General features: G+C 41.8%; 1 protein-coding gene across 2 annotated transcripts in view; it reads left to right on the forward strand.

Annotated features, from left to right (window-relative positions):
* Positions 1 to 16,941, forward strand: part of IL16 (interleukin 16) — a 134,873-nt gene that overhangs the window by 20,778 nt on the left and 97,154 nt on the right. The window lies entirely within an intron of this gene.

The raw sequence follows: 16,941 nt of genomic DNA on the forward strand, positions 1-16,941 counted from the left end.
ATTTAACATAATCAAGGGTTAGAGAGAGTAGGCAAAGCGTTGGGAACTACCTGCGTCATGGCCTGGAGGCTAGAGAGGGCACGGAGCATTCAGGGGCCAGAAGGGTTTGGTATCACAGTAGAATGAATTTCAAGAAAGAAACAGAGGGAAACGAGGGTAAACAGTGGGGCAGACATGATGATGAAAGAATTAACCTTTGGACCACAAAACAAGGCTAATTTTAAGTTAAATTTCAATACTTATTGTTGATAAAAAACCAAAGCAAATCCATTGCCATCAGGTTGATTCCAACTCATAGCCACTCTATAGGACAGAGTAGAACTGCCCCATTAGGGTTTCTAAGGAGTGGCTGGAGGATTCCAACTGCTAACATTTTGGTTAGCAGCCGAGCTCTTAACCACTACACCACCAGGGCTCCATAGAATTTTTTTTTTTTAATAACTTTTATTAAGCTTCAAGTGAACGTTTACAAATCCAATCAGTCTGTCACATATAAGTTTACATACATCTCACTCCCTACTCCCACTTACTCTCCCCGTCTTGAGTCAGCCCTTTCAGTCTCTCCTTTCTTGACAATTTTGCCGGCTTCCCTCTCTCTCTATCCTCCCATCTCTCCTCCAGACAAGAGTTGCCAACACAATCTCAAGTGTCCACCTGATATAATTAGCTCACTCTTCATTAGCGTCTCTCTCCCACCCGCTGACCAGTCCCTTTCATTTCTGATGAGTTGTCTTCGGGGATGGTTCCTGTCCTGTGTCAACAGAAGGTCTGGGGAGCATGGCCGCCGGGATTCCTCCAGTCTCAGTCAGACCATTAAGTTTGGTCTTTTTATGATAATTTGGGGTCTGCATCCCACTGATCTCCTGCTCCCTCAGGGGTCCTCTGCTGTGCTCCCTGTCAGGGCAGTCATCGATTGTGGCCGGGCACCAACTAGTTCTTCTGGTCTCAGGATGATGTAGGTCTCTGGTTCATGTGGCCCTTTCTGTCTCTTGGGCTCCTAGTTGCCGTGTGGGCTTGGTGTTCTTCATTTTCCTTTGCTCCAGGTGGGTTGAGACCAATTGCTGCATCTTAGATGGCCGCTTGTTAGCATTTAAGACCCCAGACGCCACATTTCAAAGTGGGATGCAGAATGATTTCATAATAGGATTATTTTGCCAATTGACTTAGAAGTCCCCGCAAACCATGTTCCCCAGACCACCGCGCTTGCTCCGCTGACCTTTGAAGCATTCATTTTATCCCGGAAACTTCTTTGCTTTTGGTCCAGTCCAATTGAGCTGACCTTCCATGTATTGAGTGTTGTCTTTCCCTTCACCTAAAGCAGTTCTTATCTACTGATTAATCAATAAAAAACCCTCTCCCACCCTCCCTCCCTCCCCGCCTCGTAACCACAAAAGTATGTGTTCTTCTCAGGTTTACTATTTCTCAAGATCTTATAATAGTGTTCTTATACAATATTTGTCCTTTTGCCTCTGACTAATTTCGCTCAGCATAATGCCTTCCAGGTTCCTCCATGTTATGAAATGTTTCAGAGATTCGTCACTGTTCTTTATGGATGCGTAGTATTCCATTGTGTGAATATACCGCAATTTATTTACCCATTCATCCGTTGATGGACACCTTGGTTGCTTCCAGCTTTTTGCTATTGTAAACAGAGCTGCAATAAACATGGGTGTGCATATATCTGTTTGTATGAAGGCTCTTGTATCTCTAGGGTATATTCCTAGGAGTGGGATTTCTGGGTTGTATGGTAGTTCTATTTCTAACTGTTTAAGATAACGCCAGATAGATTTCCAAAGTGGTTGTACCATTTTACATTCCCACCAGCAGTGTATGAGAGTTCCAATCTCTCCGCAGCCTCTCCAACATTTATTATTTTGTGTTTTTTGGATTAATGCCAGCCTTGCTGGTGTGAGATGGAATCTCATCGTAGTTTTAATTTGCATTTCTCTAATGGCTAATGATCGAGAGCATTTTCTCATGTATCTGTTGGCTGCCTGAATATCTTCGTTAGTGAAATGTGTGTTCATATCCTTTGCCCACTTCTTGATTGGGTTGTTTGTCTTTTTGTGGTTGAGTTTTGACAGAATCATGTAGATTTTAGAGATCAGGCGCTGGTCGGAGATGTCATAGCTGAAAATTCTTTCCCAGTCTGTAGGTGGTCTTTTTACTCTTTTGGTGAAGTCTTTAGATGAGCATAGGTGTTTGATTTTTAGGAGCTCCCAGTTATCGGGTTTCTCTTCATCATTTTTGGTAATGTTTTGTATTCTGTTTATACCTTGTATTAGGGCTCCTAGGGTTGTCCCAATTTTTTCTTCCATGATCTTTATCGTTTTAGTCTTTATGTTTAGGTCTTTGATCCACTTGGAGTTAGTTTTTGTGCATGGTGTGAGGTATGGGTCCTGTTTCATTTTTTTGCAAATGGATATCCAGTTATGCCAGCACCATTTGTTAAAAAGGCTATCTTTTCCCCAGTTAATTGACACTGGTCCTTTGTCAAATATCAGCTGCTCATACGTGGATGGATCTATGTCTGGGTTCTCAATTCTGTTCCATTGGTCTATGTGTCTGTTGTTGTACCAATACCAGGCTGTTTTGACTACTGTGGCTGTATAATAGGTTCTGAAGTCAGGTAAGGTGAGGCCTCCCACTTTCTTCTTCTTTTTCAGTAGTGCTTTGCTTATCCGTGGCTTCTTTCCCTTCCATATGAAATTGGTGATTTGTTTCTCTATCCCCTTAAAATATGACATTGGAATTTGGATCGGAAGTGCGTTAAATGTATAGATGGCTTTTGGTAGAATAGACATTTTTACTATGTTAAGTCTTCCTATCCATGAGCAAGGTATGTTTTTCCACTTAAGTATGTCCTTTTGAATTTCTTGTAGTAGAGTTTTGTAGTTTTCTTTGTATAGGTCTTTTACATCCTTGGTAAGATTTATTCCTAAGTATCTTATCTTCTTGGGGGCTACTGTGAATGGTATTGATTTGGTTATTTCCTCTTCGGTGTTCTTTTTGTTGATGTAGAGGAATCCAAGTGATTTTTGTATGTTTATTTTATAACCTGAGACTCTGCCAAGCTCTTCTATTAGTTTCAGTAGTTTTCTGGAGGATTTCTTAGGGTTTTCTGTGTATATAATCATGTCATCTGCAAATAGTGATAACTTTACTTCTTCCTTGCCAATCCGGATACCTTTTATTTCTTTGTCTAGCCTAATTGCCGTGGCTAAGACTTCCAACACGATGTTGAATAAGAGCGGTGATAAAGGGCATCCTTGTCTGGTTCCCGTTCTCAAGGGAAATGCTTTCAGGTTCTCTCCATTTAGAGTGATATTGGCTGTTGGCTTTGCATAGATGCCCTTTATTATGTTGAGGAATTTTCCTTCAATTCCTATTTTGGTAAGAGTTTTTATCATGAATGGGTGTTGGACTTTGTCAAATGCCTTTTCTGCATCAATTGATAAGATCATGTGGTTTTTGTCTTTTGTTTTATTTATGTGATGGATTACATTAATGGTTTTTCTGATATTAAACCAGCCTTGCATACCTGGTATAAATCCCACTTGATCAGGGTGAATTATTTTTTTGATGTGTTGTTGGATTCTATTGGCTAGAATTTTGTTGAGGATTTTTGCATCAATGTTCATGAGGGATATAGGTCTATAATTTTCTTTTTTTGTAATGTCTTTACCTGGTTTTGGTATCAGGGAGATGGTGGCTTCATAGAATGAGTTGGGTAGTATTCCGTCATTTTCTATGCTTTGGAATACCTTCAGTAGTAGTGGTGTTAACTCTTCTCTGAAAGTTTGGTAGAACTCTGCAGTGAAGCCGTCCAGGCCAAGGCTTTTTTTTGTTGGGAGTTTTTTGATTACCGTTTCAATCTCTTTTTTTGTTATGGGTCTATTTAGTTGTTCTACTTCTGAATGTGTTAGTTTAGGTAGGTAGTGTTTTTCCAGGAATTCATCCATTTCTTCTAGGTTTTCAAATTTGTTAGAGTACAATTTTTCATAATAATCTGAAATGATCCTTTTAATTTCATTTGGTTCTGTTGTGATGTGGTCCTTCTCATTTCTTATTCGGGCTATTTGTTTCCTTTCCTGTATTTCTTTAGTCAGTCTAGCCAATGGTTTATCAATTTTGTTAATTTTTTCAAAGAACCAGCTTTTGGCTTTGTTAATTCTTTCGATTGTTTTTCTGTTCTCTAATTCATTTAGTTCAGCTCTAATTTTTATTATTTGTTTTCTTCTGGTGCCTGATGGGTTCTTTTGTTGCTCACTTTCTATTTGTTCAAGTTGTAGGGACAGTTCTCTGATTTTGGCTCTTTCTTCTTTTTGTATGTGTGCATTTATTGATATAAATTGGGGGTGGAGCAGGTCTCTGTGCTTGTGCCGTACCTGACTGGTACGCTGGCTCCAGGCTCTGGAAACAATCGCTGCTTCCCCGTATTAGTTCGTTCTCCGTCTCTAAATCTGTTTTTGTGGTTCAGGCTTCGTAGATTGTTATGTATGTGATCGATTCACTTGTTTTTCCGTGTCTTTGTTGTATGAGGGATCCGAGGTAGCGTCTGCCTAGTCCGCCATCTTCTCAAATCGCTCCATAGAATTTTTAAAAACACAAGTGATAAAAAATAATCTTGAGAGAGATATTACATATTGTACTCAAAATAGTCATTTGCTGTGAATTCCAGGAGCTGAGAGGTTGAACTCAGGGCAGAAGTAAGAGTATTCCTAGCCTCTCACCTTATGTAGGGAGGAGGATTAAATACTGTGGCATCCTTTGCACTGATGAGGAGGAAAAATGTAGGCTCAAATAAAAAAAGAAAAAACAAAACCCGGTTGACTCTGACTCATGGTGACCCCATGTATGTCATAGTAGAATGAACTATGCTCATAGTTTTCAAAAATTCTTTATGTAGCCACTAGTAAAATAAAAACAAGATATGTAACCTCCAATTCCTTAAGAAGAAAAAGAAAGAGTGAATAACTCCACTGAAAAGCAAGAAAAGATGACAATAAGGTGGTATATAAAGAAAGAAAGCAAAACTTGTCAGAAGAACCCTTAGTCTGTTGCCGTCAAGTAGACTCTGACTCATAGGAACAGTATTAAAAAAAAAAAAAAGTTATATAGCAACAGTATAGGTAGGTTTTATATATATATAAGGAAGACCTGCAGATTCAGTTAAGAAAAAGGAAACAAAAACCTAAAGAAACAAACTCCTCCTCCCAATCCAATTACCTATCTTTCAAGAGACACATTTAAAATGAAATCACATAAAGCTAGAAATAAAGGAATGGGCAGACACCATGCAAATGTATTACAAGAAAGCAAAGTGGCAATGCTAACAATCAGACAGAATAAAAATTGAGGCATCTATTAGATAGACAAAGAAGTACTTTTTATAAAATGATTAAAAAAACCAAAAGCCCAAAATGGAGCTATGAAAATCAGAAAATTTTATGTGCCCGACAAAGGCATTGAAATATGTAAAACAAAAGACGTTAGAAATATACTACAAATATGGTGTCAGATTTCGATGCACACTACTCTAAGCTTGTTTAGATTAATTAGACAAAATATAAGTAAAGAGTTTGAGGTTTTGAATTCTATGACTTAGAACATTGAATATATACAGAACGTCGAGTAGCTATAGCCAAAGGAAAAATTGATGAAGTAAAAGAGCTGAACAGAAGATTTCAAAGGGCAGCTCGAGAAGACAAAGTATTACGATGACAAGTGCAAAGACCAGGAGATAGAAAACCAAAAAGAAGAACAGGTCCAGTATTTCTTAAACTGAAAGACTTGAAGAAAAAATTCAAGCCTCGAGTTGCAATACAGAAGAATTCTACGAAGAAAATATTAAACGATGTGGGAAGCATCAGAAGAAGATGGAAGGAATACAGAGAGTCACTATACCAAAAAGAATTGGTTGACGTTCAACCATTTCAAGAGGTAGCATGTGATCAGAAACTGACGGTACTAAAGGAAGAAGTCCAAGCTGCACTGAAGGCATTGGTGAAAAACAAGGCTCTGGGAATTGATGGAATGCCAATTGAGATGTTTCAACAAACAGATGCAGCACTGGAAGTGCTCACTCATTTATGTCAAGAAAACTGGAAGACAACTGCCTGGACAACTGACTGGAAGAGCTCCATATTTATGCCTATTCCCAAGAAAGGTGATCCAACCAAATGGTGGACATTATTGAACAATATCGTTAATATCACATACAAGCAAAATTTTGCTGAAGATCATTCAAAAGGGGCTGCAGCAGTATATTGACAAGGAACTGCCGGAAATTCAAGCTGGATTTAGAAGAGGACATGGAACCAGGGATATCACTGCTGATGTAAGATGAATCCTAGCTGAAAGCAGAGAATATCAGAAAGATGTTTACCTGTGTTTTATTGACTATGCAAAGGGACTCGACTGTGTGGATCATAACAAATTATGGATAACATTGTGGAGAAAGGGAATTCCAGAACACTTAATTGTGCTCATGATGAATCTGCACATGGATCAAGAGGCAGTCCTTCAAACAGAACAAGGGGATACCACATGATTTAAAGTCAGAAAAGGTGTGAGTCAGGGTTGTATTCTTTCACTGTACCTATTCAAGCTGTATGCTTAGCAAATAATCCGAGAAGCAGGACTATGTGAAGAAGAATGGGGCATCAGGATAGGAGGAAGACTCATTAACAACCTGTGTTATGCAGATGACATAACCTTACTTGCTGAAAGTGAAGAGGATGGGAAGCACTTACTGATGAAGATCAAAGACCACAGCCTTCAGTATGGATTACACCTCAAGGTAAAGAAAAGAAAAATCCTGAAAACTAGACAAATAAGCAGCACCATGATAAACAGAGAAAAGATTGAGGTTGTCAAGGATTTCATTTTACTTGAATCCATAACCAACACCAATGGAAGCCACAGTCAAGAAATCAAAAGACGCATTGCATTGGGCAAATTGGCTGCAAGACATATCTTTAAAGTGTTAAAAAGCAAAGATGTCATCCTCAGGACTAAGGTGCGCCTGACCTAAGCCATGGTGTTTTCAATCGCTTCAGATGCATACGAAAGCTGGTCAATGAATAATGAAGAGTGAAAAAGAATTGACGCCTTTGAATTGTGGTGTTGGCAAAGAATATTGAATATACCATAGACAGCCAAAAGAATAAACAAGTCTGTCTTGGAAGAAGTGCAGCCAGAATGCTCCTTAGAAGCAAGAGTGATGAGACTATGTCTCACATACTTTGGACATGTTATCAGGAGGGATCAGTCCCTGGAGAAGGACATCAAAAAAACAACAAAAAAAAACCATATGCTCATGGCAAAATAGAGCGTCAGTGAAAAAGGAAGACCCTCAACAAGATGGACTGACATAGTGGCTGCAACAATGGGCTCAAGCATGCAACAATTGTGAGGATGGCACAGGACAGGGCAGTGTTTCATTCTGTGGTACATGGGGTCGCTATGAGTTGGAACCTACTTGACGGCAGCCAACAACAACAACATGTATTTGTAATATCATATTTGGGCAGATCTGTTGCAAAAGACTTTAACTATAACTCTTTCAAGTGTTAAAAAGCAAAGATGTCACTTTGAGGACTAAGATTCACCTGACCCAATCTACGGTATTTTCAATCAGTTCATATGCATGCAAAAGCTGGACAATGAATAAGGAAGACTGAAGAAGAATTGGTGCCTTTGAATTATGGTGTTGGCGAAGAATACTGAATATACCATGGACTGCCAGAAGAATGAACAAATCTGTCTTGGAAGAAGTACAGCCAGACTGCTCCTTAGAAGTGAGGATGACGAGACTTCGTCTCATGTACTTTGGACATGTTATCAGGAGGGACCAGTCCCTGCAGAAGAACATCATGCTTGGTAAAGTAGAGGATCAGCGAAAACCAGGAAGACTCTCAATGAGATGGACTGACACAGTGGCTGCACCACTGGGCTCAAACATAATGATTATGAGGATGGTGTTAGACCAGGCAGTGTTTCATTCTGTTGTACGTAGGGTCGCTGTGCATTAAAACCGACTGGATGGCACCTAACAACAACAAATATCATATCTGAATATAAACATATTTGAAACTCCAGACAGAGAATAGTCATTCTTTTCAAATGTCCATAGAACACTTACAACGCTTAGTCATGTCACGGAACGGCTTACAAAGTAAGCCCCAATACATTCCAACAAATAAAAAGGGTCCAGGTCACATCCTATGACCACGATTCAATTAAACTAGAATTTTCTAATAAAAAGCTAACAAGAACAACAAAACTAAATCTTGGAAATTAAACCACATGAGATTAACAATAACAAGCAGTCTTCTAAAGGACAGAGTTTAAACTGGAAATCAAAACTGCAATCACAGAGCATTTTCTAAAACAACAATTAGAACATCATATATCGAAATGCATGGGTTGTGGCCAAAAGGATACCGAGAGAGGAATTTCTAGCTTTCATTAGTACTGATAGTAAAGACCATAGTGGCAGTAATAATACTACCAGCAAACCATGCTGAGATTTACATCCATTATTTCAACTTATTATCACAAGTTGCTGTGATGTGTCTATTCTTATTATTCCCATTTTACAGATGAAAAAACTGAGTCCCAGAGGTTAAGTAGATTTGAACATCAGCCACTTAGTAAATAATTGGACTGGGTATTTCAGACAATAAGAAAAGATGTCCAGTCTCCAAATTCCTTTTAAGTGCTGTTGTAACCTAAGACAGCACAGAACAAGATGACGATTTCTGTTTGTGAATATAGATACAAAAATCCTAAACAGAATGTTAGCCAACTAAGTTCGGTTCTCTATTAAAAGAGTTACACAATGGTACTTAAAAGAACAATAAAAGTGCCTCAATCTTTTCTTTTTTTATTTTTATTGTACTTTAGATGAAGGTTTACAGAGCAAACTAGTTTCTTGTTCAACAATTAATACACATTGTTTTGTGACATTGTTTGTCAACCCCATGACATGTCAATACTCTCCCCTTCTCAACCTTGAGTTCTCCATTACTAGCTTTCCTGTCCTCCCTTGCCTTCTCGTCCTTGCCCCTGGGCTGGTGTGCCCATTTAGTCTTGATTTGTTTTGTGGGCCTGTCTAATCTTTGGCTGAGGGGTGAACCTCAAAAGAGTGACTTCAGTACTGAGTTAAAAGGGACTCCAGGGGCCATACTCTTGGGGTTTTTCCAGCCTCTGTCAGACCAATAAGTCTGTTTTTTTTTGGTGTGTGTGTGTGTGAGTTAGAATTTTGTTCTCCATTTTTCTCCAGCTCTGTCCGGGACCCTCTACTGTGATCCCTATTAGAGCAGTCAGTGGTGGTAGCCAGGCACCATCTAGTTGTGCTGGACTCAGTCTGATGGAGGCTCCCCAGAGGGTTTACGAGGCTCTAAATCCTTGCAGAAGCAGACTGCGACATCTGTCTCCCACAGAGCAGCTGGTGGGTTCAAACTGCCCACTTTTCAGTTAGCAGCTGAGTGCTTAACCACTGTGCCACCAGGGCTCCTACAAGTAGTAGGGTACATGGTTAATATGATAAAGTAATTTTATTTCAGTATAGCAATCAACGTCTTACCTTCCAGAAAACACACTAGAGGAATTTCCATTAATGTCTAGAAAAAGATGCAGAGAACCTTTGTTGCCACCATTAATTACTAATGTTCTGGAAACTCTAGTCAGTAAAATTATGAAATAAATTTATGGATTACAAATATTTAAAAATGAGGCAAGTTTATTAACATTCAGAGATCGCATGATTGAAAACTCAACAAAATCGATTGAATAATTATTAGAATTAACAAGAGATCTGTAAGATTGCCACTTATGAAATAAATATGCAAAAGTCATAACTTACTTATATAACGGCAAAAACCAGTTAGAAACTATATTTTACAAACGATTTCTTTTAACACACACACACACACACACAACTCTGGAATGAACATCCTTGTGTGCAGTTCTGTGCAATTCACTATTTCATTCTGCAACAAACTTGTATTGAGTGTCTCCTGTGTGTGAAGCCCTCCTGTGAGCACTGGGATTTAATAAGAAATGAGCCTGGTGGCGTAGTGTTTAGGTGCTACAGCTGCTAACCAAAGGGTTGGCAGTTTGAATCCGCTAAGTGCTCCTTGGCAACTCTATGGGGCAGTTCTACTCTGTCCTATAGGGTCGCTATGAGTCGGAATTGACTTGATGGCACTGGGTTTGGTTTTTTGGTTTGAGCCTTAGCCAATCCCTCCAGAGTAATTATGAGTGGGTGGACGTGCCTTACTTGAATGGATCTAAAGCCTTCTTAAGACAAATTCTATTTTCAGCCTTTACTGAGGGGAAAAGTTCTGTCTTGGCTTATCCTGTCCCAGGGGCATGGGTCTTGCTGAAGGCATCCTGATGACCCCATCTGCTCCTGTGCTTTTATCAGTTAGAGTCATTCTTCGGGCTGCTGAAAGCACAGCAGTCTGTGTCAGGGTCTCCCCTGGGGGTTTGCCCATGCCTTTAGAACTTTCCTCAGGAGCAGGTGCAGCCCACTGGGGATCCTTGTCACTTAGATGCCACTAGTTACCTGTAGTCCTACATTCTGTGGTTCTAGATGGAAAATTTTCTCTGAGAATGTTTCACCTTCTGCTGGTGCCCGAAGGGTTAGTGGGAGGGCCCTTGGAGACATTCATCCAGTCCCTCATTCATTTGTTGAACATGGAAATGCCCCGGCCTCTGTGTCAAGCTACAGCAAAAAACCAAATCCGTTGCCATCAAGTCAATTCCGACTCATAGCAACCCTATAGGACAGAGTAGAACTGCCCCATAGGGTTTCCAAGGAGTGCCTGGTAGATTGGAACTGCCAAAGTTTTGGTTAGCAGCCCACCTCTTAACCACTGTGCCACCAGGGCTCCAGCCAGGCATTAGGGATACAAAATTAATGAGATATAGTCTCTCCCCTCAAGGAGGTAACCGTGTAGAGGAAGAAGGACAATAGATGTATAGTACGACTGAATTCGCAATGAGTTTCCGTCAAGGCTGGTGCCATCATTTGGAAAATCATAGTGGTAATAGTGTGACACGATGAACGGTATCAATGTCACTGAATTGTACACGGAAAAAGTGTTGAGTTGGCGAATGCCTTGTTATATCTATTTTTACCACAATTAAAAAACAACTAAGTTCAACCCAACCTACCCATTTTACCAGTTGGAAAACTGAGGCCCAGGGAGGTTATGGCATCTGTCTCTCTAGTCCTGTGCACAGTGAATAGAGATATACACATAACTGGTCCCAGCTGCAAGTCCCACAGAATCCTCTTAAAGATACTCTTTTAGAAAGACAAGGAGCCATAAACTCCTTCCCTTCATTTCTTATCTGTGAGTCATGCTTCAAGACAAAAAATACCCCCTGGGCCAGAGTGACCAAACTTTAAAACTTGGCTTTGATATAGGACACTGTTGGAGAATTCAGAAATTTGAAACACATTTTACCAACTAGCTCCTCTTTCTCCATGTGGTTATTTTCTCTCTCAAAGTTCTCCAGTGAATTAAGTGTATTTTATCCAGATGGAAATACCGTGGCCTCTCCTCTAGTCAGTTAACTTTGTAGTGTAGTGACGGATACATCATAGTATCTCAAGAAGTGCTTGCTGAATGAAAAAGAAAAAAGGAAAAGAAAGGAAGAGAGAGAGAGAGGAAGAAGGAAAGAAGGAAGGACGACATAATGATCCTGCTCTCCAGCCCAGACTCTGGAAGTTTCTCAAACTCCTTTAAAGGGAAGGAACTATTGATTTCTTTGCAATTCAGCCCTATCTTTTTGGTGCTGCGTTTTCTGTACAGATGGTAGCCGAGCCACGGACAAACACATACTAAATAACCGCAATGAGTGGTCAGTTCTTGTCCCTCTTTGGGGCACAATCTACTCAAGTGTGTAATGGGGAGACCCCTTTCACTTCTAGCATCCTGTGGAAGGTCTAACTAAAGAGAAAGTACTTTCATGGTTTTGGGGGAAAGGGAGACCTCCAGGGAGTAGGAGAGCAGTTTCCTGGGGGAAAAGTAGACCCTTGGGAGTTTTCTGCTAGGAAGTAGAAGCAGCTGATGCTTTCAGCTTAGCATGTTGGAACCTTTTGCTGTGCTGACCAAGGCAACCTCTGGAGAAGACCCGTAAGATAATCCTGTGGTAGCTGAGCCCAGTTTAGTATTCCGTCTGGGGAAGAGAAAATCTGGCATGAGTTTGGCAACTACTCATGGAGCCTGGGGCAAAAGAAGAGAAAGCTCATTAGGCCCGACCTTTCCAAGGCAGCTGGAATGGAAGAAGGGTACGGGCTTGCCCCCGAGCTCAGCTGACATTTGGTTCCATTAGGGAGCAATAGCTGGTTCCAATGTCCTAAGCACAATTACTGAAGCTAAGCTGATCCATGTGAGCGTGGTGCTGTGTTTTCAATTATTCTCTCTTCTCTCTCTCTCTCTCTGTGCCAGGCCTGGAGGAAAGGTGGGCTTCCACAGAAGTCCAGTTCTGCCTTCTCTGCTGCAGCCTTGTAGCAATTGTTGCCTTTCTTTTTTGCATTTTTCATGATGACAAGGCTCATTTGGAAAACTTTCTTTGCTCTTGACCTAAAGGGTTAACACCTTGTCCCCTGTGTACTGCCAACCTCCCATCCATGGCCCCCACCATCCCCACGTGAGAAGTGACCAGTCCCTGTGGAAAAGCTTGTTTTAAAAAAAACTGACAGTCCTTATCAGACACTCCTGCAAATGGTCCACTGGGATTAGTACAGTTTCCACCAAGGAATTGGATCCCTCTGAGCTCCCTAATCCTACACGCATCCAACTTTTCCACCAAGTGAAGCATACAACCTTGCCCCCAGCCCTGAGGGACCTCAAGTGTTTGATTCCTGGAAAATGCCCACTGAATGACGTTGCCATTGCCGTGATAGTCATCGTGGGGTGGGAGAGGGTGTGGAAGGGAAAGGGAACCAGATTCACGCTCCAATAATCCACTCAGGCTGTGGCAGTGATCTGGGAGCAAGAAAGCACGAGGCTGTTATACCAGAGCCATGCACTGGTCAGGGGAATGGGGAAGTTTGGGTGACTGGCTCCTCTCCTAGGCTTGGGGTGGGATGAAAAAGAGTTTCGAAATCCTCTTGGCTCTTGGATGTCACTGCTTTCCAAGTTGTATGCCAGCAGCATCAGAGAGAACCACTATTCCAGGAAGAATTTCTTAAGTGAAAAAAGAAATTGATTGGTTTATGTCACTGAATAGATAAAACTGGCTTTAGGCATGGCTGGATCCAGGTGCTCATATGATTTCATCTGGACTCAGCTGCTCACATTATTTCTCTTTGCCCCCTCTCCCTTGTCTCCTCTTTCTCTCCATCTCTGTCTCCACCTCTGTGAGTTCCACTTGCTCTGTGTTGGCTTCTCCCTCAGCCAGGCCTTTCCACATGGGGACCCTCAGCAATTCCGTATTTACACTGCTCTCCCAGTTTAGCAGCCGTAAAAGTCCAAACCAAAAAAAAAACCAAACCCAGTGCTGCCGAGTTGATTCTGACTCATAGCAACCCTATAGGACAGAGTAGAACTGCCCTATAGAGTTTCCAAGGAGTGCCTGGCGGATTCGAACTGCCAACCCTGTGGTTAGCAGCCATAGCACTTAACCACTATGCCACCAGGGTTTCTAGTAAAAGTCCAGAGTGATTTTAATACAAAACTGATTATCTCTTTCTCTCTCGAGTGACTAATGGACCGGTGCTGACTGTGACCAAACACACATACATGTACGTAGACACAAACACATACACATATACAGATACACACAGACACATAGGCAAACACACAGAAACATGCACACAAAGACACATATGCATGCAGACACACACATATAGACACATAGGCAAACAGAAATGCACGCAAAAAGACACATACACATACATACAGACACATAGACAAACACACAGAAACACACCCACACAAAGAGACATGCATGCAGACAGAGACACACACACACATAGGCACACACACACACATAGGCACACACAGACACATAGGCAAGCACACAGAAACACACACAAATACACATGTATGCGGACACATGTACACACAGACATATAGGTAAGCACATAGAAACACACATACAAAGACATATGCACACACACACACACACAATTCCTTCTCCATGAGTCCCAGGTGAACTGTGGGGAGTCCTAATGAGGCTGATGAAAATGGGAGAGGTTTGGCTATGCTAACATTTATAGTAACCCTGGTGCTGGGAGTCACTAGCTCTGGGAAAGTGGATTGGCAGAATGCAAGGGAGAGCCTGTTTTGGGGGATGGTGGCAGAAAGGAGAGTGGTGGTTACAACTTGGATTTGAAGGGAACATCTGGAAACCCTGGTGGCGTAGTGGTTAAGTGCTACAGCTGCTAACCAAAGGGTTGGCAGTTCGAATCCGCCAGGTGCTCCTTGGAAACTCTGTGGGGCATTTCTACTCTGGCTTATAGGGTCACTATGAGTCGGAATCGACTCGATGGCACTGGGTTTGGTTATGTGGAAGAAAAGGTGAGTAATGAGAAAAAAATAAAAACATAAAAAACTACTCTAAAAGCTGGAATTCTGTATATCTCTCAGCCAATAGATCTGAGCGTTGATATTCTGCTTCACAAAACCTCTCAAAAGGAAGCAGGTTTTAACCAAGAAGATCACACCGTCTGGACTTGAGGTTCGGGACTTTGGGGCACATAATAACGCAGAAATGATAAAACAGAATGTCCATGGTTTTAGGGAGAAAGAAGCAGACTCTGAGGACTCAGGCTCAAAGAAGAGGTGAACGCGAGGTGAGAAAGTACAGGGTGTAGAACATTGGTTCAAGACATGAAGGGGATCAAAGAGAAGCAGGGGACAGGAGGAGGCTATGGCGTCAACAGTTCTATTTTTTAAAGGTGGAAAATACATGAGTGTTTACATGCTGATGATAAAGATCCAGTACACAGGAAGAGATTGAGGCTAAAGGTGAGAGAGGAAATAATAATAACCAATGATAGGGTGCAGGCTCCATGATAAAGGGTGCAGGCTCCAGAGTCAGACTGCCTGATTTAATTCTTGTCTTCTCTGAGCTTTAGCTATGTGATCTTGAGAAAGTTACTTAACCTCTCCGTGCTTCAGCTACCTCTTCTGTAAAATGAGGATTGATACAGAGCCTACAATAGATTTGTGAGGACTAAATGGTAAAGCACTTAGAACAGTGCCTGGTACATAGCAAGTACTAAAAAAAAGTTAGATTTTATTATTGTTATTGCTATTACACCTGAAAAGACTGGAGGGTGGGGCCCGGAGAACAGCTGGGTGGGTTGTCCTCAGTAGGAGGGCGAATGTGTATTATATTACAAAGGGTGTGTACAGATGTGTACAGATGGCAAGTGGATTTGTAGATTTGATGGTAGAAAGTTGGGGGAATTGGCATCTGACGGTTTTCATGTCTCCATGAAGTAGAAGGTGATGAATTCTACTTCCGGTGAGGGGAAAGGTAATCTAGATTTTAAGAGACTGAAGTTTTGAAATACTAGTCTTTATTGAGAATGGGGGATCAAGCTAACCGTGGAACCACAGTATGAGCGTTGGGCAGAGCTGGAGGCCCAGTTGGTGGCTGTGAATGTTTTGCGGTACCAATATGCTCAGGAGTGGAGGTGTCTCCTGCAGGGCTTGGTCACCTGTGACCAAACATGGAACGTGGTAGAGAGTTGGATTAATTTATGGGTGAGGTTTTACTGTCATTTGAGATACAGGATATGGAGTATAGAGTTTGGACTATTGGCAAGAGCGTGCTTTGTGAGATGGACCAACATTGAGTCAATTCAAGAGCAGTGCCTGATACTTAGGCACACATCCATCTCAGATATCACACAATCAAGTATTTATTCTTTCATTCATTTTTAATTAACTTATGCATTCCTATTTGTGGCTATGGATGGTTGGTGAATAAATTGACAAAATTAAAGAGGTAATACAGAAAGTTGGGTGTCGGAAAACAGTCTTCTTTTAAGGAGAAATTCTCTTTTGGGCGAATGTGTGAAAAGCTTTCTATGTAAGGAAATGTTGGAAGGTCTGCCTTTCCTAATTCAATACTGAATGGGTACAAACAGCAGTATCAATGGGCCAAGAGCTTCCCACAATTTGTTGTTCTGGCAACAGGATTTGTTCTGTGGTTTGGGCTGGAGTCAGAACTTCTCTGGATGCAACACCAGGGCCCTTTTTGCCACCTGCCTCATGGAAACTGAATCCATGGGAGGTGCCTCTTGGCGAAGTTGAGCTGGGCTAGGCAGGGCTGTGCTGAGAGTGAAGCTGTTGACCTGGCATGGAAAGCCAGTCTCTGTCCAGCCGGCCATGAAAATTTGATCCAGTGGGGACAGGTAAAGGAGCAGCAGACCCCAGGCCTGGCTGCCAAGATCACTGGCCAGCATGTGACATTGGGCCCAGGGAAGGCACACATGTGTGCCACGTGCTGTTAGGTGCTAAGCCTTTTGGCAGACACGTCGCGTGCTTCTCCTTCTTTTACTCTCACATCAGCCCTGGCAGGCCAGTGCTGGCAGGCCAGTGCTAACAGGACACCCAGCTGGGCTAGGTCTTGGGCTCTTCATCAGTAAATCGAGGACCCCAGATACCACTGGTCTTCAGACTGAGCTCCATAAATTCTGGGGTCACCAAGGGTAGTAATAGGGGACGGAGCATGTGGAGCTTAGTCCCGCTCCCTCCTTTCTTCCCTCTCTCCCTTTTGACCTGCTCTATATACTCAAGTTCCCTGTAAACTTCTGTTTCAAAGCACTGGTATCTGTCATCTCTCGCTGGTCTCTGTGATTGCTAAGAGTTCGCCTATGATTCTGTGACTACTAGCTGGACTGCTAGTGTTCCTTGGGGCCTTGGGTTTGCACTCCCCTTCTCTGAGCCTCGGTATCCCTGT

This window comes from Elephas maximus, chromosome 13, assembly GCF_024166365.1.
Source record: "Elephas maximus indicus isolate mEleMax1 chromosome 13, mEleMax1 primary haplotype, whole genome shotgun sequence".
In the NCBI taxonomy this organism is placed as follows: Eukaryota; Metazoa; Chordata; class Mammalia; order Proboscidea; family Elephantidae; genus Elephas; species Elephas maximus.